Source organism: Dromiciops gliroides, chromosome 1, assembly GCF_019393635.1.
Source record: "Dromiciops gliroides isolate mDroGli1 chromosome 1, mDroGli1.pri, whole genome shotgun sequence".
NCBI classification, from domain to species: Eukaryota; Metazoa; Chordata; class Mammalia; order Microbiotheria; family Microbiotheriidae; genus Dromiciops; species Dromiciops gliroides.
The window spans coordinates 573363312-573383293 of NC_057861.1; the positions used below are offsets into that span (position 1 = coordinate 573363312).

A 19982-nucleotide genomic window follows, 5' to 3' on the forward strand; every position below is an offset into this window, starting at 1 on the left:
CAATTTCTTAGGTGCATTTGGTTTCCTTGTTAAGGCAGTTAAATTACATTAGTTAAATTTTAGTATGAAATATAATCTTTGTACCTTCTTTTTCCACATCCAATTTCTTTTCAATAATTTGTCTGAGTAGGTATAAACTCAGTTGTTGTAGTTGCATACCATATATATTTTTAGTTTTTATTTCTTCAATATTTGTACCAGTTTTTATTTCTTCAATATTTGTACCAGTTTTTTCTAGTCTCTAAGCAAATAGGTAGTCTGACACTGTACATAGTTGATTCATGAATGACTTCTAAATTAGTAATAAATAATGATTAGTCTGTTAAAATATCAGTTTCATTTGTTACATTATTAAATTCTTGCTACTTCTATTATTTACCATTTCTTTTCTCAAAGAAAATATTCATGATATTTATATTTTATAGTCTATTTGATTATTCCTGATTAGAAATTTTCTTCACTTATTCTGACCTCTTCAATGAGGTCACTCAGAATCAAATTACATGTTCTAATTTGGAGATTCACACCAAGTTCTTTGTAAAAATTCATAACCATTTGTAACATATTTTGGTACATAAACTGTAGTTATTTTCATGGTGACCTTCTTGTAAATACTTATGAGCATTAAAATATAGACTTACTTTATGTTCCAAGAAATTGTATTTCTTGTTACCTGCCTGCAATAAAACCAACTCCTTTATTTGGCTCACTAAGGGAAACATGTAAGCCATTCTTACACTTACATCTTATCTAAATGGATAAATGAGCTCAATAAAAAAATTCATGGCATAAAATGTTTGAAAGGGGAAAGGTATGCCTTTCAAAATTGTGAATAGGGGAATAGTTTGTATCCAAAGAGAAGAAAGAAGAAATAGAAAAAAGGGCAAAATTGAAAATTTAAATTATATATAACATTTAAAAGTTTTATCACAGATAAAATTAATGTGGCTAGAATAAAGTGAAACCATGTTTTGGTATAAAAAACCCCCAACAGCATTGTATTAAGTAGCTTCATAAGTAATTATTACAAATATAAGAGCAATTTGTTAATAAATTAGTGATGAAAGGATGTAGATAAATAGTTTTCAAAAGAAAAAATGCAAACTTAATAACCATTTGAAAAAATGTAGATGATCATTAATGATCAGAGAAAGTTAAGTTCAAACAACCTCAAGGTATGACTTCATACCATTGATGCTAGTAAAAATGCTGAAAGATGAGAAAACTAATTGTTGAGAGACTTTGGAGAACTAAGCATGCTAATTACTGGTAGATCTACACATGGGTTCAACCATTCTGGTAAATTATTTGGAGTTAGGCAAGAAAAATTACTAATTTGTGTGTATCCATTGACCCAGAGATTTCACTAATTAGACTGTACTCTAAGGTGACTAACATTAAGAAAAGACCCATGTTTATAAATACTTTCATGGCAGAATTATTTGAGAAGGCAAAATATGTGCCTGATGATTGGGGATTGGCTGAATGACATGATATAGGAATATAATAGAATGGTGCTGGAACATATGTAATGACAGATACTCAGGAATGTCAAAATCCAGAGAAATATTTGATTACTTAAATGAGGTGAAGCAGAATAATGAAGGCAAACCTTTAAAAAAAAAGAACCATATAACCATATAAAAAGAACAGTAAACACAAAGAGTACAACAATTTATATAAAATCAAAATGGATAGACATCAAAAACTTTGATCAAAATAAACGGGCAATTATTTGTACTATACTTTCCAAGTTCAAAGATATACCCCTCATTTCTCTTATCAATTAATATAGTGCTAAGTGAGGAAGGTATTGCATAAACTGGTTTGTTTAGGTATTTACTGAGAAGTATCTATTGTTTCAAAACAAAACATATCAATAAAATAAAAAAGAATATTCCTCAGATAATCAAGTTCCTAGTGGATGAGACAATTGGCTGAATAGTCTGGAAGTCCAAAGGATAAATTATTTTTATCTTAACCAAAAGCTCTATCACTCTATATTTCTTCTAATTGAAACTTTTTTGTTCTTAGTTTCTGTAGCTGCTAGTTTATCTGTCATTTTGTTAGATTCATTTACAGTGCGCAATCTTTTTGTTAGTGTCAGAACACTCAATTACTTTGATTGCTGAAGTGTAAAACCACTTCTAGGCTGAGGTAGAGCACACCAACAACCTACCTAGAGTTGGCATCAGGGAAAGGAAACTGAGTGTCTTTAATTTAAAGGTGTTAAACGCCTTATTTAAGGATGGAATTTTAGGGCTGTGATAAAAGGTTGGCTTTCAGTATATGAGAGCAAAGTTTATCTGGATCCCTCATGACAGAAAAGCTTATATTTCTGGTAAAGAGAAAATAAGAGTTATTAGATGTTAGTTAGTAAGTGCTTTTCTGTATCTCTTTTTACTCTGATTTTGATATTATGAAATAAATGTGGTAACATTATATCATTATATATATTATATATAATACACATATACATCACATAATTTCCCTGGTGTAGAGCAGTGGTGTCAAAATCAAACGGAAGTGGTGGCCTTGGGGCCAGGAGTTCAATACCTCTGGTTTAGAATTCCTTGAATGGAAACATCCTTAATCAATTCAGCTCAAGAGCTCATCTGTTTTGAAGCTGTACTTGAAGGCTAAATGACTTTCCCATGGCCACAAAGTTGGCATGTGTCAGAGGCAAGATTAAAGTTGCCTCTGACAGGCACTGGAATTCAGGACTTGAAGGCCAATCATCCATCCCTCTACTGCAGTGTTCCTATTTGGCTAGCACCTAGTGACATGGAGGTGACCTTTGCTCGTTTTTAAATGGCTATTCTAGTGGGATGCCTGCTCTGGTAGCTTCTGCCATGTCAGAAAAGCTTGGGGTATAATTTCAGTGACAAACTCCCTGTTTTCTAGGTATCAGAGTAACTAAATATGGAAAGAGTTGGGACTAGATGAGGAATTATTAATCAGAACACAACCCAGGATAGAAAGGAAAATACAGAAAGAGTCCTCAGTCCTGTTTGACCCCTTTATTCTTTTGAAGAATTGGTGGCAGAAAGGGAGAGAAAAGAAGCAGAAAGGAGATTTTTAGCCATTTATAAATGTTAATTTAAATGTTGGCTCTTCATTTGTGAGAGCATTGTCTAATTACCAACCTGTCAACAATCTCCTGGAGAAACTGATTCAATATTGATTTTCTCACTACAAATAAAACCAGAAGATAAGGAAGTTGTATTATAGTATGGAGTGATAGTTTAAGGATTCTCCTCAAAGAGCAAAAAAAAAGTGGTGACAGAATTGCTTTTATCTTAAATCTGATGACAAGAAACATGATTTTAAGGAACACTTGGTCATTTTGCCTTAAGGTGCTCATGAAGAATCTTTAACATTATTAATATGATATATTAAACAATACTATAATTACAGCTTATGTGTCAACATCCATAGAATCATAAATTAAGAGCTGGAATGCAACCTTTAAAATTGTCTAGTCTGTCCTCTACTATTTTACATTCTTTTTTTGGGGCGGGGTAGGGCAGTGAGGGTTAAGTGACTTGCCCAGGGTCACACAGCTATTAAGTGTCAAGTGTCTGAGGCTAGATTTGAACTCAGGTCCTCCTGAATCCAGGGCCCGTTCTTTATCCACTGTTGCCACCTAGCTGCCCCCTCCACTATTTTAGACATAAGAAAACTGAGATTGAGAGGTTAAATAACTTCCTCTAAGTTGTTTAGGTAATGAGTCAGAGTCTGTATTAAAACCCAGGTTGTTTGAGTTCAAATCCAGTACTCTTTCCATGTACATGTTGTAGCACCATTTTATAAGATGAGATAGAAAATCCTAGGAAAAATTATTTAAAAACCCCCAAAATGGTGAATGACTTAGCTATTCTCAGCAATTCAATGATCCAAGACAATTTCAAAGGACTCATGGTGAAAAGTGCTATCTACCTCCAGAGAAAAAACTGATGAAGTCTGAATATAGATTGAAGCATATTTTTTTCTATTTTCTGTATTTTTTTCCTTTGGTTCTGTATCTTCTTTCACAACATGACTAGTATGGTAATGTTTTGCATGATTGAACACATATAACTTATATCAAGTTGCCTACTGTCTCAGAGAAAAGGATTGTGAGGGAGAGAGAAAATTTGGAACTCAAGAATGTTTTAAAATGAATGTTACAATTATCCTTACATGTAACTGGGGTAAAATAAAATATTATTTAAAAATAAACCCCCCTAAAGTAGATTAATACCAACTTTTACACAGTGATTTTAATGCAAAAATGAGTATAGGAAAGGGTAGTCTAAAATTACACTGGAAAATATAACTCAAGGCCAGGAAACAAAAGCACATAGACTTGTAGACTACATAGAAACCTTACATCTTTATAGTACCAAGACCTTCTTCAAGTAGAAAGAAGAAAGGTTCTAGACATGGTTATAGCTAGTATGATGCAATATAGCATATTATTAGTGACAAATTGCACATAGAGGTAGTATAGAAGATAACTTCAAAGATTTGTTTAATTGGAAAAGGAAGAACCATTATGTTAAAAGAACATAGGATTCTTTTGGGGGCAGCTAGGTGGCACAGCGGATAAAGCACCGGCCCTGGATTCAGGAGTACCTGAGTTCAAATACGGCCTCAGACACTTGACACTTACTAGCTGTGTGACCCTGGGCAACTCACTTAACCCCCATTGCCCCGCAAAAAAAAAAAGAAAGAAAAAGAAAAAGAACATAGGATTCTTTTACTGAATTCTAGTAATTCTCAAAGTGCGAAGGATAAACATCTTAAGTGGTAGACTGTTATCCATACACTATTAATAAACTCTGAGGAAGGTTCCCTTCTCCTACCACCATATGCCATTAGATGGAACCCAGTAGAAGTAAACTCTTTGTGCAATAAGGTCTTTTAAAAAATCTTTGTCTTCATATCCCTCATACCAAGAATAGGAAGATGTATGGGAGGAGGTGAACAACAATTTTATGAGTTGAGAAGGCATGAAATCATAGTACCATTGAAGTATTGGGATTAACATAACCATCCTATTAATCAGAAGCTTCAAACATATGACTCATGAGCCACATATAACCCACAACTCCAAAGGCTAAGATTAAAATGCATTTGGAAAATATTTTTTTTTGTGGGGCAATGAGGGTTAAGTGACTTTGCCCAAGGTCACACAGCTAGTAAGTGTCAGGTGTCTGAGGCCGGATTTGAACTCAGGTCCTCCTGAATCCAGGGCCGGTGCTTTATCCACTGCACCACCTAGCTGCCCCCGAAAATATTTTTTAAAAATAAAAATATAATAAAATAAATAATATTAACATGTGGTTTTCTAAGTCAATAAACAGTCCACAGGGTCACATATTAAGTGTGGTTTAGTGGGTCTTGTTTTATCTGAGTTTGACACCACTGCTATTAATCACTTCTTTACTAGAGTAATACTGAGAACATCTCAGTATTACTTATTAAATAATTATGTAAAAACAAACCAAATGACACACACAACTCAAACACAATGACTGCATTGCAGCATAGAATGTGGATTAATTTATTTTTTATTCTCAAATCCCTAATGAAAGCTACTTCATATGTGCAAGTAAACTAGAGTATTTTTACAGAATTTTAACAAAATAATAAAAATGTAATTATGGAGTTGTGTGGGCAAAGCACTAAACTGTTAAGCTAAACATTTCATGAGTACCAGTTTAGCATGCATGCTGTTCAAATGTTATACCTTGATCTTTCAGCACTACTAGTCAACCTTGTTAGAAGAATGTTGATATAAAAAGACAGGTTTTATTTCAAGAACAAGTTTAGAGCTGTCGAAGGCTATGCTCAGTGACTTAAATGCATGCCAGCCCATTTTCTTCCTTTTATCCAAGCATGATCCCAGTCATTGTCTATTGACAAATATCTTCCTAAGATATTTGTACTGAGGGACCAACTCAGTGGGCTTTCTGTCCTCTAGATAATATGTGTCCTTTGTCTACTTGTTTTTTCTTATGTAGACAATCAGCCTCTACTCTCCTTTCGGTGAGAGTTACCCTCTTATAGAAGGTTCCATAATGTTCCAGGTTTTCATGCAATCATTATAGGGACATCTGTAAACAAGGACACTTGGCCAACTTCAAGATCTAAAGGAAAGTCAATGAAAGGTAACAGATTTCGAACATGAATGTTTGGGAGTTTATGGTACCACAGAGAGAAATAGGAAGGTCAAAAGAGTGGCTTTGTGATTAAAATATTAGTCATTCTTCATATAACAAATGCTCTATGCATTCACACCAACTTTCCTAAATGCCAGTGATGAATTTCATCTTCATTACTGCTTCTTTAGAATTCTTGGCTTCCTTCAAAAATGTTTATGTACAAACTGATCCATAAAACTTACCGTGCTACCCTCAGATGTTACTCTCTCTTCACCATCAAATTACTTTGTATTTTTTTGTCTGTGTCCATTTTAGAGTTTTCCAGTAGAATTTAAATTCTTTGAGAGAAAGGGCTGACATGTTTTCATCTTTGTTTAGCTTTGTATTCCCAAAGCTGACCACAATGTCTGGTACATAGGAGATACTCAATAAATGCTTGTTGATTGATACGTGTGTGTCTCTAGGCTTCAATAAATATTCATTGAAGTGAATTAATTGGATTTGGGGGGAATACAATTTTTGATTTTAGATATGCTGGTGAGCTATACAGGTAAAGATTTGAATTTGGAGACTAGGAATAGGTAGTTATAGCTGGATCTATGACTTTGGGAATTATCCCTAATGCTATGGCAGTTAATGAGGTTGTTGAAGGAAAAGGAATGGAGAAAGAACAGAAGAGGCCCAATGCAAAACTTAGAGCTACCTTAAATAGTCAAGGAAATGAAAATGAGCTATTGAAAGAGACAGAGAACGATTAATTAGGTTGAAAAGTGGGAGGAGAATCCTTTCTTTTTAACATTAGGACTATTCCTTACCCTCCTTCATTCCCCAGTTGATCTGGAGTACTTATGTTGTCAGCTGTATAGTAATATCTATTCTTTACAAATTGTCTCTCAACCAAAGTTGAATGGATAGTATCTGAGTTTCTTTTGGTATTGTATGTCCCCTAAGCTCCATCTAAACCTAGTGAAACTCAGGATAGCAAAAATCATTCATAAATCATTTTATACGTGAAATTAATAAGTAACATCCATAGGTCTCCATCTTTCTTGATCATCTACATTGTTTCATTACTAATGTTCTGCCCTTTGAAAAAGAAATTGATCATGAATTGTTTTTCTCACTAATCATGTTTCTGAACTAAAACATCCCTACTCTTCTCCTACCCTATGCTTTCAAGAATACTTACTGGGGCTAAGGGAACAATTGGGTTTTGAAATGGAAATTTTCACTATTTAAAGTTAACTGGTCTATGGTCATTGAAACCATTAATGCCATGCTATTTGCAACTCTGTTCATTTGTCCAAACATAATTTGTAAACCATCTTTTTTTTTTTAAGATTTTTTTTGTGTGTGTGAGGCAATTGGGGTTAAGTGACTTGCCCAGGGTCACACAGCTAGTTAAGTGTCACAGGTCTGAGGCTGTATTTGAACTCAGGCCCTTCTGAATTTAGGGCCGGTGCTCTATCCACTGCACCACCTAGCTGCCCCAACCATCTTTTGTTAAAACAAAAGAGTTTTCAGTGTCTGCTAGAGTTGGGAAAAACAAAATGAAAATGATATGTTCCCTCAGCCAGGATTGTTTTAATCTAGGGCATTTAATTCTGATTTTCCTACATTTTCTTTGTGTGACTTTGCCACCTCAACTTGCTTTGGCCCTTGATAATTTCATCAGTAAAATGAGAGGAATTTGCTTGCTGATGGAGAATTTTAAATAAAAACATTTTGCCAAAATAATGGGTATTGCAGAGTATGATCAGTTATAATGAGTAAACTTGTTACTTCAGAAAATGTTTTTCTCCCTGGTCTTTAGGTTAACATTTGGAACATTAAGTGACAGGTCCTTTGCTGTCAGTGGGGAATGTCCCTTTCTGAACTATGGCCAGATACTAGTTTACTCTTTTGGCTACCAACTGGTCCAAAGGCCTTTCATTGGCCACAACACTTTCTTTATATCTTGCTTATGGTAATTTGGCATTATAACTTTTGTTATAGTTATTAGTATACATGATGTTTCCCCTACTGTCTTGCAAGTGAACTAAGAACAGAGACCATCCCTGATTTACTTTTATATTTCACATAGTATCTAGGTTCATTATACATAGTAAGTGTTCAAACTTAAAAAGGTTGTTCAGTGTTGAACAGTCCTTTGGTGTGGGGGGAGAGTTTTTCAAAATGATATATTTTGTTTTGACACATCAATCCTTTTCTAAAACACACTCTACTATTACTTTATGATAAAAAGTTAGCAAAACCATCCAGAATACCATTTTTGATTGACAGCACATATCATTTTCCATTCCTGTAGTTTGCTATTTGTTAATGAAAAGGAAAGCTTTCTTCTGCAGTAAAGATGATTATGTGCTTACAGAATTACCCAGAATCAGTAGGTTAAGTAGCATAGGAGGAAGAATACCATTGATATATTTTCTTAAGTTCCCTGAGTGAGGGGTATAAGCCAAGCATGTTAGAAATACATTTATTCCTTCTTTTCATTCATCTTTACACACTGTTGTTATTGTCTGTCCTTTGTTTTCGAAGAGGAACATGACATTGGAGTGATGTTGTGACTTGCACTGAAATGGATTTAAGTGAGGGAGGGCTATGCAAGGTCATCAACCTCACTCTCTCCTCCAGAACTATCTAGGTCTAGTGGCAATGTATGTATCAGGATGACTAGAGATGGCTCTGGATATTTAAAGCAATTGGAGTTAAGTGACTTGCCCAGGGTCATACAGCTAGTACGTATCTGAGGTAAGATTTGAATTCAGGTCCTCCAGACTTCAGGTCCAGTGTCTATCCTCTGTGCCACCTAGCTACCTAAGACCTATATATCATGAGAGAATCTTCACAAAAATTTAAATCAATATGATTTAACATGAGTAGAAAACACCTTGTATGAAGAAAGTTTTTAATAATAGATTTTGTTCTACTAACTCAAATGTTTTTTTTTAAATGTAACCAAAAATAGACATAGTGCCATGCTGCATCACAATAAAAACATGATATGTTATAGAAAATGGTTTCTGAAAGTGTACCTGTTCACTGTTCATAAACATTTCATTAATTTACAGACATAAGAAAGTGGACATATAGTTGAGTTGGTAGTTGATAGGTACTTATGTTTTCTTGGTCACCTTTGGTCATTTACAGGCTCCATTTATGATCTTTTCGATTATTTTAGAATCCTCTCTAAGAAAAATTGAAAGGCTGTATGGAGTAGCAGAAAGTTCATTGGATTTGGAATTGAAACTGGGTTTGAGTGGTTCTGATTCTTTCTAGTTGTGTTGGACTTAAACTCATTGGATTTGAGCTTATTTTTTTAAAGGGAGACTATTTGCTTTATCTATCTCACTAGGGTGTTATGGGGAAAAGGTTTTAATGAGTCTTAAAGTGCTCTTTAAATGTGTTGTTTTAGTTGTTGCTTTTAAAAAATAGCCCTGAGATAAAGGTAATTACAAGAGATAAAGTGAAATTGAAGAGCTTTTAGATGAATAAAATAAATGCAACTATAATACAAAAGGGAGCAATCAATTGAAAAATTCTCTGATAAAACTATGATATCCAAGATATGTAGACAAATAACAGAAACAAAAAGACTGAAAGCCAATGTTAAAATAGATGAGTTGTCAAAACATCTAGTTTTTTTTAATCTAATAGTATTTTTCCAGTTACATGTAAAGATAGTTCTCAATATTTGTTTTTATAAGATTTTGAGTTTCAAATTTTTCTCCACGGGCAGCTAGGTGGCGCAGTGGATAAAGCACTGGCCTTGGATTCAGGAGGACCTGAGTTCAAATCCAGCCTCAGACACTTAACACTTAACTAGCTGTGTGACCTTGGGCAAGTCACTTAACCCTCATTGCTCTGCAAAAACAACAACAAAAAAACAAACAAAATTTTCTCCATCCTTCCCTTCCCTCTCCTCTCTCTAAGACAGAAAGCAATCTGATAGGTTATATATGTACAATCAAATTAAACATATTTCTGTATTAGTCAGGTTGTGAAAGAAGAATCAGATCAAAAGAGAAAAAACCTCAAAAAAGAAAAAAAAGAAAAAATAGTAGAAATAGTGTGGTTCAATTTGCATTCATATTCCATAATTCCTTTTTCTGGATTTGGAGAGCACTTTCCATCATGAGTCCTTTGGAATTGTCTTGGATCACTGTATTGCTGAGAAGAGTTGTCTATCACAGCTGATCATCATACAATGTTGCTGTTACTGTGTACAATGTTCTCCTGGTTCTGCTCATCTCACTCAACATCAGTTCATGTAAGTCCTTCCAGGTTTCTCTGAAACCCGCCTGTTCATCATTTCTTACAGCACAATAGTATTCCATTACATCCATATGCCACAACTTGTTCAGACATTCCCCAATTGATGGGAATTCCCTCGATTTCCAATTCTTTGCCACCACAAAGAGAGCTTCTATATATAAAAGTCATTTTCAAATGAACTGCAAACTCTAAACAACCATATGTAATGCTCCTAGTCACAAATAATAAGATATATGTACATAAAAAGAACTAGAAAGTTTTGCTTCACAGAAGCAAAAAACAAATTGGCATAGATGGCAATAGTCAAGTTTGGAGGAATTTTTATAAATAAGGGTACAATAATAATGTATCATTGGTAGAGGTGTGAATTGCTCCAGTAATTCTGGAAAATGAATTGGATTTGTAAAAATATAATAATTAGAATGTTTGTATACTTTGACCTAGAGATCTCGCTGCTTAGCCATGTACTTTGAAAAAGATCATGGATCAAAATATAGACTCCCATATACACCAAAATATTTATAACATGACTCTCTATAATAGCAAGGAACTACATTCAAAGTATATATCCCTCAAATAGGGATTCAGGTACTTTTGGTACATGAATGAAGTTGAATATTGTTGTGGTTATAGAAATACAGTGAAGTAAATAAAGAATAGTTCTGGAATAGGAAAAGCAGTGGGTAAGGAAAATAGAGTCAGGGAAAAAGTCTCAAATGATATTTTCTCGTGTTGAACTATCTGACATTGCCAAAGCCTGTGGTATCAATAACTTTCTTTTCTGGGTTATGAGTGGTCATAGTTCCTAAGGAAGCATGTGTGCTTGCATAGGCAGTTGCCAGGTCCCATATCCATGGGGAATGCTTCTCAGAGTGATGGCTGCAGGGGATGGTCTAGAAGTAGAGCTACTGGTCTTGAGGAGGCACTGTCATTCAGTGGGCCCGTGGCCTTACCTGCCTGTTGGTGGCAGTTGGACATGGATTGCAATGCTAGTTTTGAGGTAGGTGAGCTCTTCTTCTATAGGTTCTGGATCCTTTAAAGATGACTATGGGGGCAGCTAGATGGCGCAGTGGATAGAGCACTGGCCCTGGAGTCAGGAGTACCTGAGTTCAAATCTGGCCTCAGACACTTAATACTTAACTAGCTGTGTGACCCTGGGCAAGTCACTTAACCCCAATTGCCTCACTAAAAAAAAAAAAAAAAAAAAAAAAAGATGACTATGGGGGGCAGCTAGGTGGTGCAGTGGATAAAGCACCTGCCCTGGATTCAGGAGGAGCTGAGTTCAAATCCGGCCTGAGACACTTGACACTTACTAGCTATGTGACCCTAGGCAAGTCACTTAATCCCTATTCCACCCCTCCCCCCCAACACACACACACACACACACACACACACACACACACACACACACACACACACACACACGACTAGGGAGGCCAGGCTGGAAGCAGGGCCAGTGGTGATGAAAGAAGGGAGGCACTATTACTTTCAAGGCTCTTAGGTTCATGGGGGAAATCTTGAACAGGATTAAATGGAGAGAAAAGCAAACAAACCATTAACATGGCTAGAATGAATTGACTCATAAAATTAAGGAGAGTGGAAGAATAGATTAGGAAACAATATTCAACAATTTATGGTTTGCAAGAAATATAAGGGGACTTTATAGGACTGAGGCCTAAATTATATTTCTGTTTATTTGACATGTTTCTAGTACTATATTCGGAGTTTGGATAGAACTTTTTAGAGCTTGTGTTCTGCTCTTGTAACATTCAAGAACCCAGAGCTCTATCAATGAAGATTATCCTTTCAATGAAGTATAAGAGTGGAATCTTAGTAGAGGAGTTATTCTTAGTATTATCACCCTCACCCTCACCACTCTTATTCTGGTGTGCTTTTAAAAAAAAAGAGGGGCAGCTAGATGGCGCAGTGGTTAAAGCACCGGCCCTGGATTCAGGAGTACCTGAGTTCAAATCCGGACTCAGACACTTGACACTTACTAGCTGTGTGACCCTGGGCAAGTCACTTAACCCCCATTGCCTGCCAAAAAAAAAAAAAGATTAATTAAATTATGAATAAAAGGCAGCACAGTGCAATAAATAGAGAACAGACATCAGAACCACCAAGACCTGAATTCAAGTTCAACTTCTGATACATGCTATGATACTCTGGGCAGCCACTTAAATTTTTAGTGCTCTAGACCAGTGGTGTCAGATTTAACTAGAAATATGGTGGTCATTAAATAGTAAATAAGAATCTCTGAGGGCTGCATATTGACTTAGAAAAAGCACGTTTTAATCTTTTCTATGTTTTGTTATATTTCTATTTCTTTTGTTAAATATTCCCAATCACATTATAACATGGTTCCAGCACATTTGGGAGTTTTATGGGCTGCAAACTATTTGAAACCTCTAATCTAGACTACAAATAAAAATAAATACAAAAACAATGGCCTGTAATTACAGAGAGATTTACTTCACCATGGAGATTTCTATTCCAGTGATATTACAGGTCCAGGACCTGTCCCTATTGCTATGTGCCTCCTACATGCAAGAAAGTATCTGATCAAATCTTTTTTGGTTATTTATGTTGAGGTCGTTTATCATGTAGGACTCTTGGTGATGCCATTTGGGCCTTCCTTGGCCATGATACTAGAGCAGTTTGCCATTTCCTTCTCCAGCTCATTTTATAGATGAGGAAACTGAGGCAACCAGGGTTTAGTGACTTGCCCAGAGTCACATAGCTATTAAATGTCTAAGGCCAGATTTGAACTCATGTCTTCCTGACTCCAGGACTGGTATTCTATCCATTGTACCACCTGTGAAGACTTATTCTGAAAAAGGAGAATTCAAAGCATCACTAAAAAGAGGAAAACCCGCTCTTGAGACACACACAGAACATATACATACACATGCCATAGAACCAAAGAATACAAACCTTTTAACTCTATTCTGACAATTAATGAGTTCAGTAGATTTCTGTATTGCTCATAAGTCTTGTTTTAGAAGGGGTGGTCTTTGGCCAAGATTCTGATTGACACCAACCAAGACAAACCTCTGATCTGAAGAGAAATTTCTTTTACATTAGCTATGTGACTCAAATTTGCAATAGTTTATTTTGCTCATCATTTAAAATAATTTGACACATTTATGTGATGGCATATATGTTCTATCTCTATTAGGAACATTGAACCTTGGGAATAGGTTTTGTCTTTTTTTTTTCCCCCTAGTGAGGCAATTGGGGTTAAGTGACTTGCCCAGGGTCACACAGCTAGTAAGTGTTAAGTGTCTGAGACTGGATTTGAACTTAGGTCCTCCTGAATCCAGGGCCAGTGGTCTATCCACTGTGCCACCTAGCTGCCCCGGTTTTGTCTTTTTTCAGCTTTATTTATTTATTTTGCAGGGCAATTGGGGTTAAGTGAATTGCCTAGGGTCACACAGCTAGTAAGTATCAAGTGTCTGAGACTGGATTTGAACTCGGATCCTCCTGAATCCAGGGCCGGTGCTTTATCCACTGCGCCACCTAGCTGTCCCTTTTCAGCTTTATTATTAAAAAATTAATTTGATTTAAAGAATTAAGATTACATTTTTGTAATTTTTGATGCCTAAAATCTTTCATTGGAAACCTTGAGTAGCTAATAAAAGGTAAGGTTATTAAAGTTACAGCTATTAGGCCAGACTTTAGAATATTGCCCTTAAGAACTAGAAGGGCAGGATTTCAAAGCTCACATTTGTTTCAGGGAAATTAAGAGCTCATCAAAAAACTAGACTTAAAGGAACAGAATTTTTCTAATTCAGTGCAGTGTTAGGCTTTTGCAGTGTGTACCTGTTCGCATAAATACATTAGGCCAAGAGAGAGCAGCTTGTTTTTATTTTGTGGTAATTCAGCAAAACAAATACTAAAAGAACTAAACAAAACCTTCTGTGAAAAGGGGCTCAGTTTTCTCTAGTATTTGTTTTTGTTTTGTTTTGTTTTTTTTAAGTGAGGCAATTGGGGTTAAGTGACTTGCCCAGGGTCACACAGCTAGTAAGTGTTAAGTGTCTGAGGCCAGATTTGAACTCAGGTACTCCTGACTCGAGGGCCGGTGCTCCATCCACTGAGCCACCTAGCTGTTCCTAGTATTTGTTTTTTGAAAAGACACTGAATAAAAATGAAAATAAGGAACATTATGTTGATTAAAGTACTTTTAAAAAATCTAGTAGAGCTTCTCAAAGCTTTAAAGCAAAGCATTTAATATTTGCAAAGCATCATACTAAGCCTCTGTGGTAGGTTTTACAAGGATTGTTACCCCCATTCTTGAGATGATGAAATGGGCTCAGAGAGGGTAGAGGGTTGGAGTTGAACAAAAATTTTTCTGAAACCAGGTCCAAAACTCTTGCTACAATACTAACCTGTCTCTCATATGGAATCTGGATTTGGAGATGGAAGACATAGATTCAATTACTAGCTATATTTACCCTGGCTAGTCGCTTAACCTCTATGTTTCAAGTAACTTCTTAAGACTCATGTATTAAATCAGAGACTGGGTGGTGATCTACATTTGATGGAGTGAGTCCTTAAAGAGAAAAAATCACAAATACTCCCTACAATAACAAGTTAGCAATTAGGAAGATGGTATCCAGCTCCATGCTAGGAGATGGGATAAAAGCATAATCAATGTGAAATCACTTCTTGTGAGAAGTTTTCCTTTGAATTCACTTGTCTTTAAGACACTTTCATAAGACAATAGAACTAGAAAGTACAGCACCCTTAATTTTGCTCTAACTACAATTTTCATGCATTGTTCTTAATTATTTATACATTTTTAGTACCTAAGGCTTGGTTCCTGGTTCAGCTGCTATTTGGTTAACTCAAAATTGTTAGGCAAAGGGATCACATAGAACAAAAACAATAACAAAAATAGTACTCACCCTCAAGGAACTAACTTTGTTGGGGTGGGAGGCAGAGTTTTGAGGAGAAATCCAAAATGTCCTCAGATAAGTAAGCACTAGGTAATTTGAGGAGAGAAAGACAACTAGCAGTCAAGGAAATCTGATCTCACCATTTTAGTTAATGAAATTAAATTTAAAAGTGCTTCAGAAACCAAGTTCTTTACAAACACAAAGAATTACTCTTACCATCTATGTTGGTAGACTCCCAAACCTACAGCTCCAAATATGCTGCTAAAGAATTAAATCCTTAGCTAATAATGTGAATATTGCTATTATCACCAAATGGACAAGTTAAGCCACTAATTATTTCCACAACATTATTAACAACACATTCATTCAAAACTCAATTCTTTTAGCAAGAATAAAATGTCTACTATATATCACTCACAATTTTTTGTGTTGGAGACAGAAAGTTGATCATCAAATAATTCTTTTTCTCCAAGTAGCTATATTGTTTATTCCCGGTGCAAACTAGCAAAGGGTAAAGAACTTTTTCCATCTTAATTAACTTGATCACTTGTTGTGGTACATGGTTATTGGTATTTCTCAATTAAGCCTGATTAGGAGACCACCTTTACAGGTAACTTATTTAAATTACCATTTTTATGTATAAGTATTCATTCTATAGCTAAAGGGTTTCATAGTGCTTTAAATGAAGGATCAATGGGCTATTTCCTCTACCAGCTCTTTTTGGTTTGAATGAACTCTGAACTCCAGTTCCATGTTTTCACTTGAGGGATTTATTCCTATAGAGTTTTTGTCCTCAAATCTTACTTGAATAAAACCTGAGTCCAGTCTATAATGTAATTTTTTCTAATTACATGCAAAGATAGTTTTCAACATTCATTTTTTTCCATATAAACATTTTATTATTTCCAGTTACATTTAGAGATAGTTTTCAACATTTGTCTTTATAAGATTTCTGGTTTCTAATTTTTCTCCTTCCCTCCCCTCCCTCTACCCTCCCCAAGACACCAAGTAATCAAATATAGGTTATCTATGTATAATCACATTAAACATATTTCTGCATTAGTCATGTTATGAGAGAAGAATCAGAGCAAAAAGGAAAAACCTCAAAAAAGAAAAACAACAACAACAAAAACAATAGAAATAGTATGGTTTGATCTGCATTTAGATTCCACAGTTTTTTTGTTTTGTTTTGTTTTCCTGGATTTGGAGAGCATTTTCCATTCAATTTTCTCCAGACATCTATCATATCTAACTTTGCTAACATTCTATTAACTTCTTTAACTTCTTTCTTATTTATTTTGTGGCTAGATTTATCTAATTCTGAGAGGAGAAGATTCAGATCCCCCCTAAGTATAGTTTTGCTGTCTATTTCCTCTTGTAGCTCATTTAACTTCTCCTCTAAGAATCTGGATGCTATACCACTTGGCACATACATGTTTAGTATTGATATTACTTCCTTATCTATAGTACCTTTTAGCAAGATGCACTTTCCTTTCTTATCTCTTTTAATTAGATCTATTTTTGCCTTTGCTTTGTCTGAGATAAAGATTGCTACCCCTGCTTTTTTGACTTTAGCTGAAGTATAATATATTCTGCTCCAACCTTTTACCTTTACTCTGTGTATATCTCTCTGCTTCAAATGTGTTTCTTGTAAACAGCATATTGTAGGATTCTAGTTTTTAATCCACTCTGCTATTCACTTCCATTTTATGGAAGAGTTCATCCTATTCACATTCACCATTATTATTACTAACTGTCTATTCCCCTCCATTCTATTTATCCCCTTTGTACTTCCCCCCCTTCTTTCACCCTATTCCTTCTTACCAATGTTTTGCTTCTTACCCCTGCCTCCCCTAATCAGCCCTCCCCTTTATCACCCTCATCCCTTTTCTTTACCCTTTTTTCCCTTGCTTTTGCCCTCCCTTCTATCAGTCCTTCCTTTTCCCCTTACCCTTTTACTTACCTAAAGAATAAGCTAAGGTAAGAAAAAAAATTATAAAATTTTAAAAATTTAAAAAGAATAAGCTAAGTTTCTTTATCCAAATGAACGTATGTGTTATTTCCTCTTTGAATCAAATCTAGTGAGAGTAAAGGTTGAAACAATGTTCACCCCTCCCTTCTTTCCCTCTGTTGTAATAGGTTTTTTGCACTTCTTCATATGATGTAATTCATCCCATTCCACCTCCCCTTTCCTTTTCTCCCCATAAACTCCTTTTTTAACCCCTTAATTTTCTTTATATCATCACATCAAAGACAATTTATATTTATACCTTCTGTGTATAATCCTTCTGTCAGCCCAAATATATATACAGTTCTCAAGAGTTATAAGTATTATTTTCCTATGTAGGAATGTAAACAGTTTAACCTTATTGAATAAAATTTTCCCCTCATTTATCTTTTTAAACTTCTCTTGATTCTTGTATGTTGAGATCAAATTTTCTATTCAGTTCTGGTCTTTTCATCAGGAAACCTTGAAAGTCCCCTATTTCATTGAATGTCCATCTTTTCCCTGGAAAGAGAACGATCAGTTTTGCTGGGTGATAGATTCTTGGATGCAATCCAAGCTCCTTTGTCTTCCAGAATATTGTATTCCAAACCTTGTGATCCTTTAATGTTGAAGCTGCCAGGTCCTGTGCAATCCTGACTATGGCTCCATGATATTTAAATTACTTCTTTCTGGCTGCTTGGAGTATTTTCTCCTTCACCTGATAATTCTGGAATTTGGCTACAATATTCCTTGGAGTTTTCCTTTTGGGGTCTCTTTCAGGAGGTGATTGGTGTATTCCTTCAGTGATGATTTTATCCTCTGATTCTATAATATCAGGACAGTTCTCCTTGATAATTTTCTGGAATATGTTGTCTAGACTCTTTTTCTGATCATGGTTTTCAGGCAATTCAATAATTCTCAAATTGTCTCTCCTGGATCTATTTTCCAGGTCAGTTGTCTTTCCAATGAGGTATTTCACATTTTCTTCTATTTTTTCATTCTGCTTGACTGATTCCCGGTGTCTCATGGGTTCCTTATCTTCCAACTGTCCAATTCGAATTTTTAAGGCATTGTTTTCTTCAGTCAGATTATGCACTTCCTTTTCCACTTGGCCAAATGAATTTTTTTTTTTTTTTTTTTTTTTTTTTAGTGAGGCAATGGGGGCTAAGTGACTTGCCCAGGGTCACACAGCTAGTAAGTGTTAAGTGTCTGAGGCCGGATTTGAACTCAGGTCCTCCTGACTCCAGGGCCGGTGCTCTATCCACTGTGCCACCTAGCTGCCCCGGCCAAATGAATTTTTAAAGGAATTGTTTTCTTTAGTCAATCTTTGTGCTTCCTTTTCCAAGCTGCTGATTCTTTTTTTTCATAATTTTCTTGTGTTGCTTTCATTTCTCTCCCCATTTTTTCTTCTACCGCTCTCAACTGATTTTTTTTTGTTTGTTTTTTGTTTTTGTTTTTGTTTTGCGGGGCAATGAGGGTTAAGTGACTTGCCCAGGGTCATACAGCTAGTAAGTGTCAAGTGTCTGAGGCTGGATTTGAACTCAGTTCCTCCTGAATCCAGGGTTGGTGCTTTATCTACTGCACCACCTAGCTGCCCTCTCAATTGATTTTTAAAATCCTTTTTGAGATCTTCCAAGAGGGCCCTTTGGTCTTGAGGTCAATTCATCTTCGTTCTTGAGGCTTCACATGTAGGCAATTTGAGAGTATTGTCCTCATCTGAGTTTGTGTTTAGCTCTTCCCTGTTGACACATAAGCTATCAGTGGTAAGAGTTCTTTTTTGTTTCTTACTCCTATTGCAGCTAATTTTTTTAAAAGTTGATGTCTGCTCCTGGGCTACCAGGGTCACTGTTTCAAGTTTCTTGTGCTGGGAGATAGGGGCTGTGTCACTAACTTTTTCTACTCTGAGGCTTCTATGGCTTGTGGATTTCTCGCCACACTGGGCTTGCTTCCTGGGCTTTTTCCAGGTGCTGTTATGGCTGGGCCTGGTCACGCCTGTCTTCTTGGTGGCCTTCTAGGTGGCAGGCTGCCCTCTCAGCTGGGGCTGGTGGATCTTACCACTGGCCTGCTGCACCACCAGCTTGCTGAACAAGGATCAAGGGGCCTCAGTTGCTTGGCTGTGGCCTAGAGTTTCCTGCTGACTTGCTCCGACCCCCTCCACGCTGTGCTGCACTGAGGTGCACTGTGCTCCCCTTTTTCCCCAATGAGACTGACCTTTCCTGAAGTCTTCTAAATTATCTCAGGCTGGAAGATCATGTCTCTCTGTCTTTTTGTAGGTTCTGTAGTTTCATAATGCTTTTAGAGGCTTGATTTAATGTTCTTTTTGAGAGAACCAAGGGAGAGCTCAGGCAACTTGCTGGCTTTTCTCCACCATCTTGGTTCTGCCCCTCAACATTAATTTTTAATAAGATTTTGAATTACAAATTTTTCTCCCTCCTTTCCTCTTTTTCCCCCTCCCCAAGGCAGCAAGCAGTATGATATAATTTATACATGTGTAATCATGTTAAATATATTTCCACATTAGTCATGTTGTGAAAGAAGAAACAGAACTAAAGGGAAAACAAAACAAAACAAAGTGAAAGTAGCATGCTTCAATCTGCATTCATACTTCACAGTTCTTTCCCTGTGTATGGATAGCATTTTCCATTATGACTTTTTGGGAATTTTCTTGGA

General features: G+C 35.9%; 1 protein-coding gene and 1 pseudogene across 6 annotated transcripts in view; both read left to right on the forward strand.

Moving 5' to 3' along the window:
* Positions 1-19982, forward strand: part of TRPM3 (transient receptor potential cation channel subfamily M member 3) — a 1147313-nt gene that overhangs the window by 177806 nt on the left and 949525 nt on the right. The gene's annotated exons all lie outside the window — the stretch shown is intronic.
* LOC122737357 overlaps positions 11281-19982 on the forward strand; it is a 169294-nt pseudogene continuing 160592 nt past the window's right edge.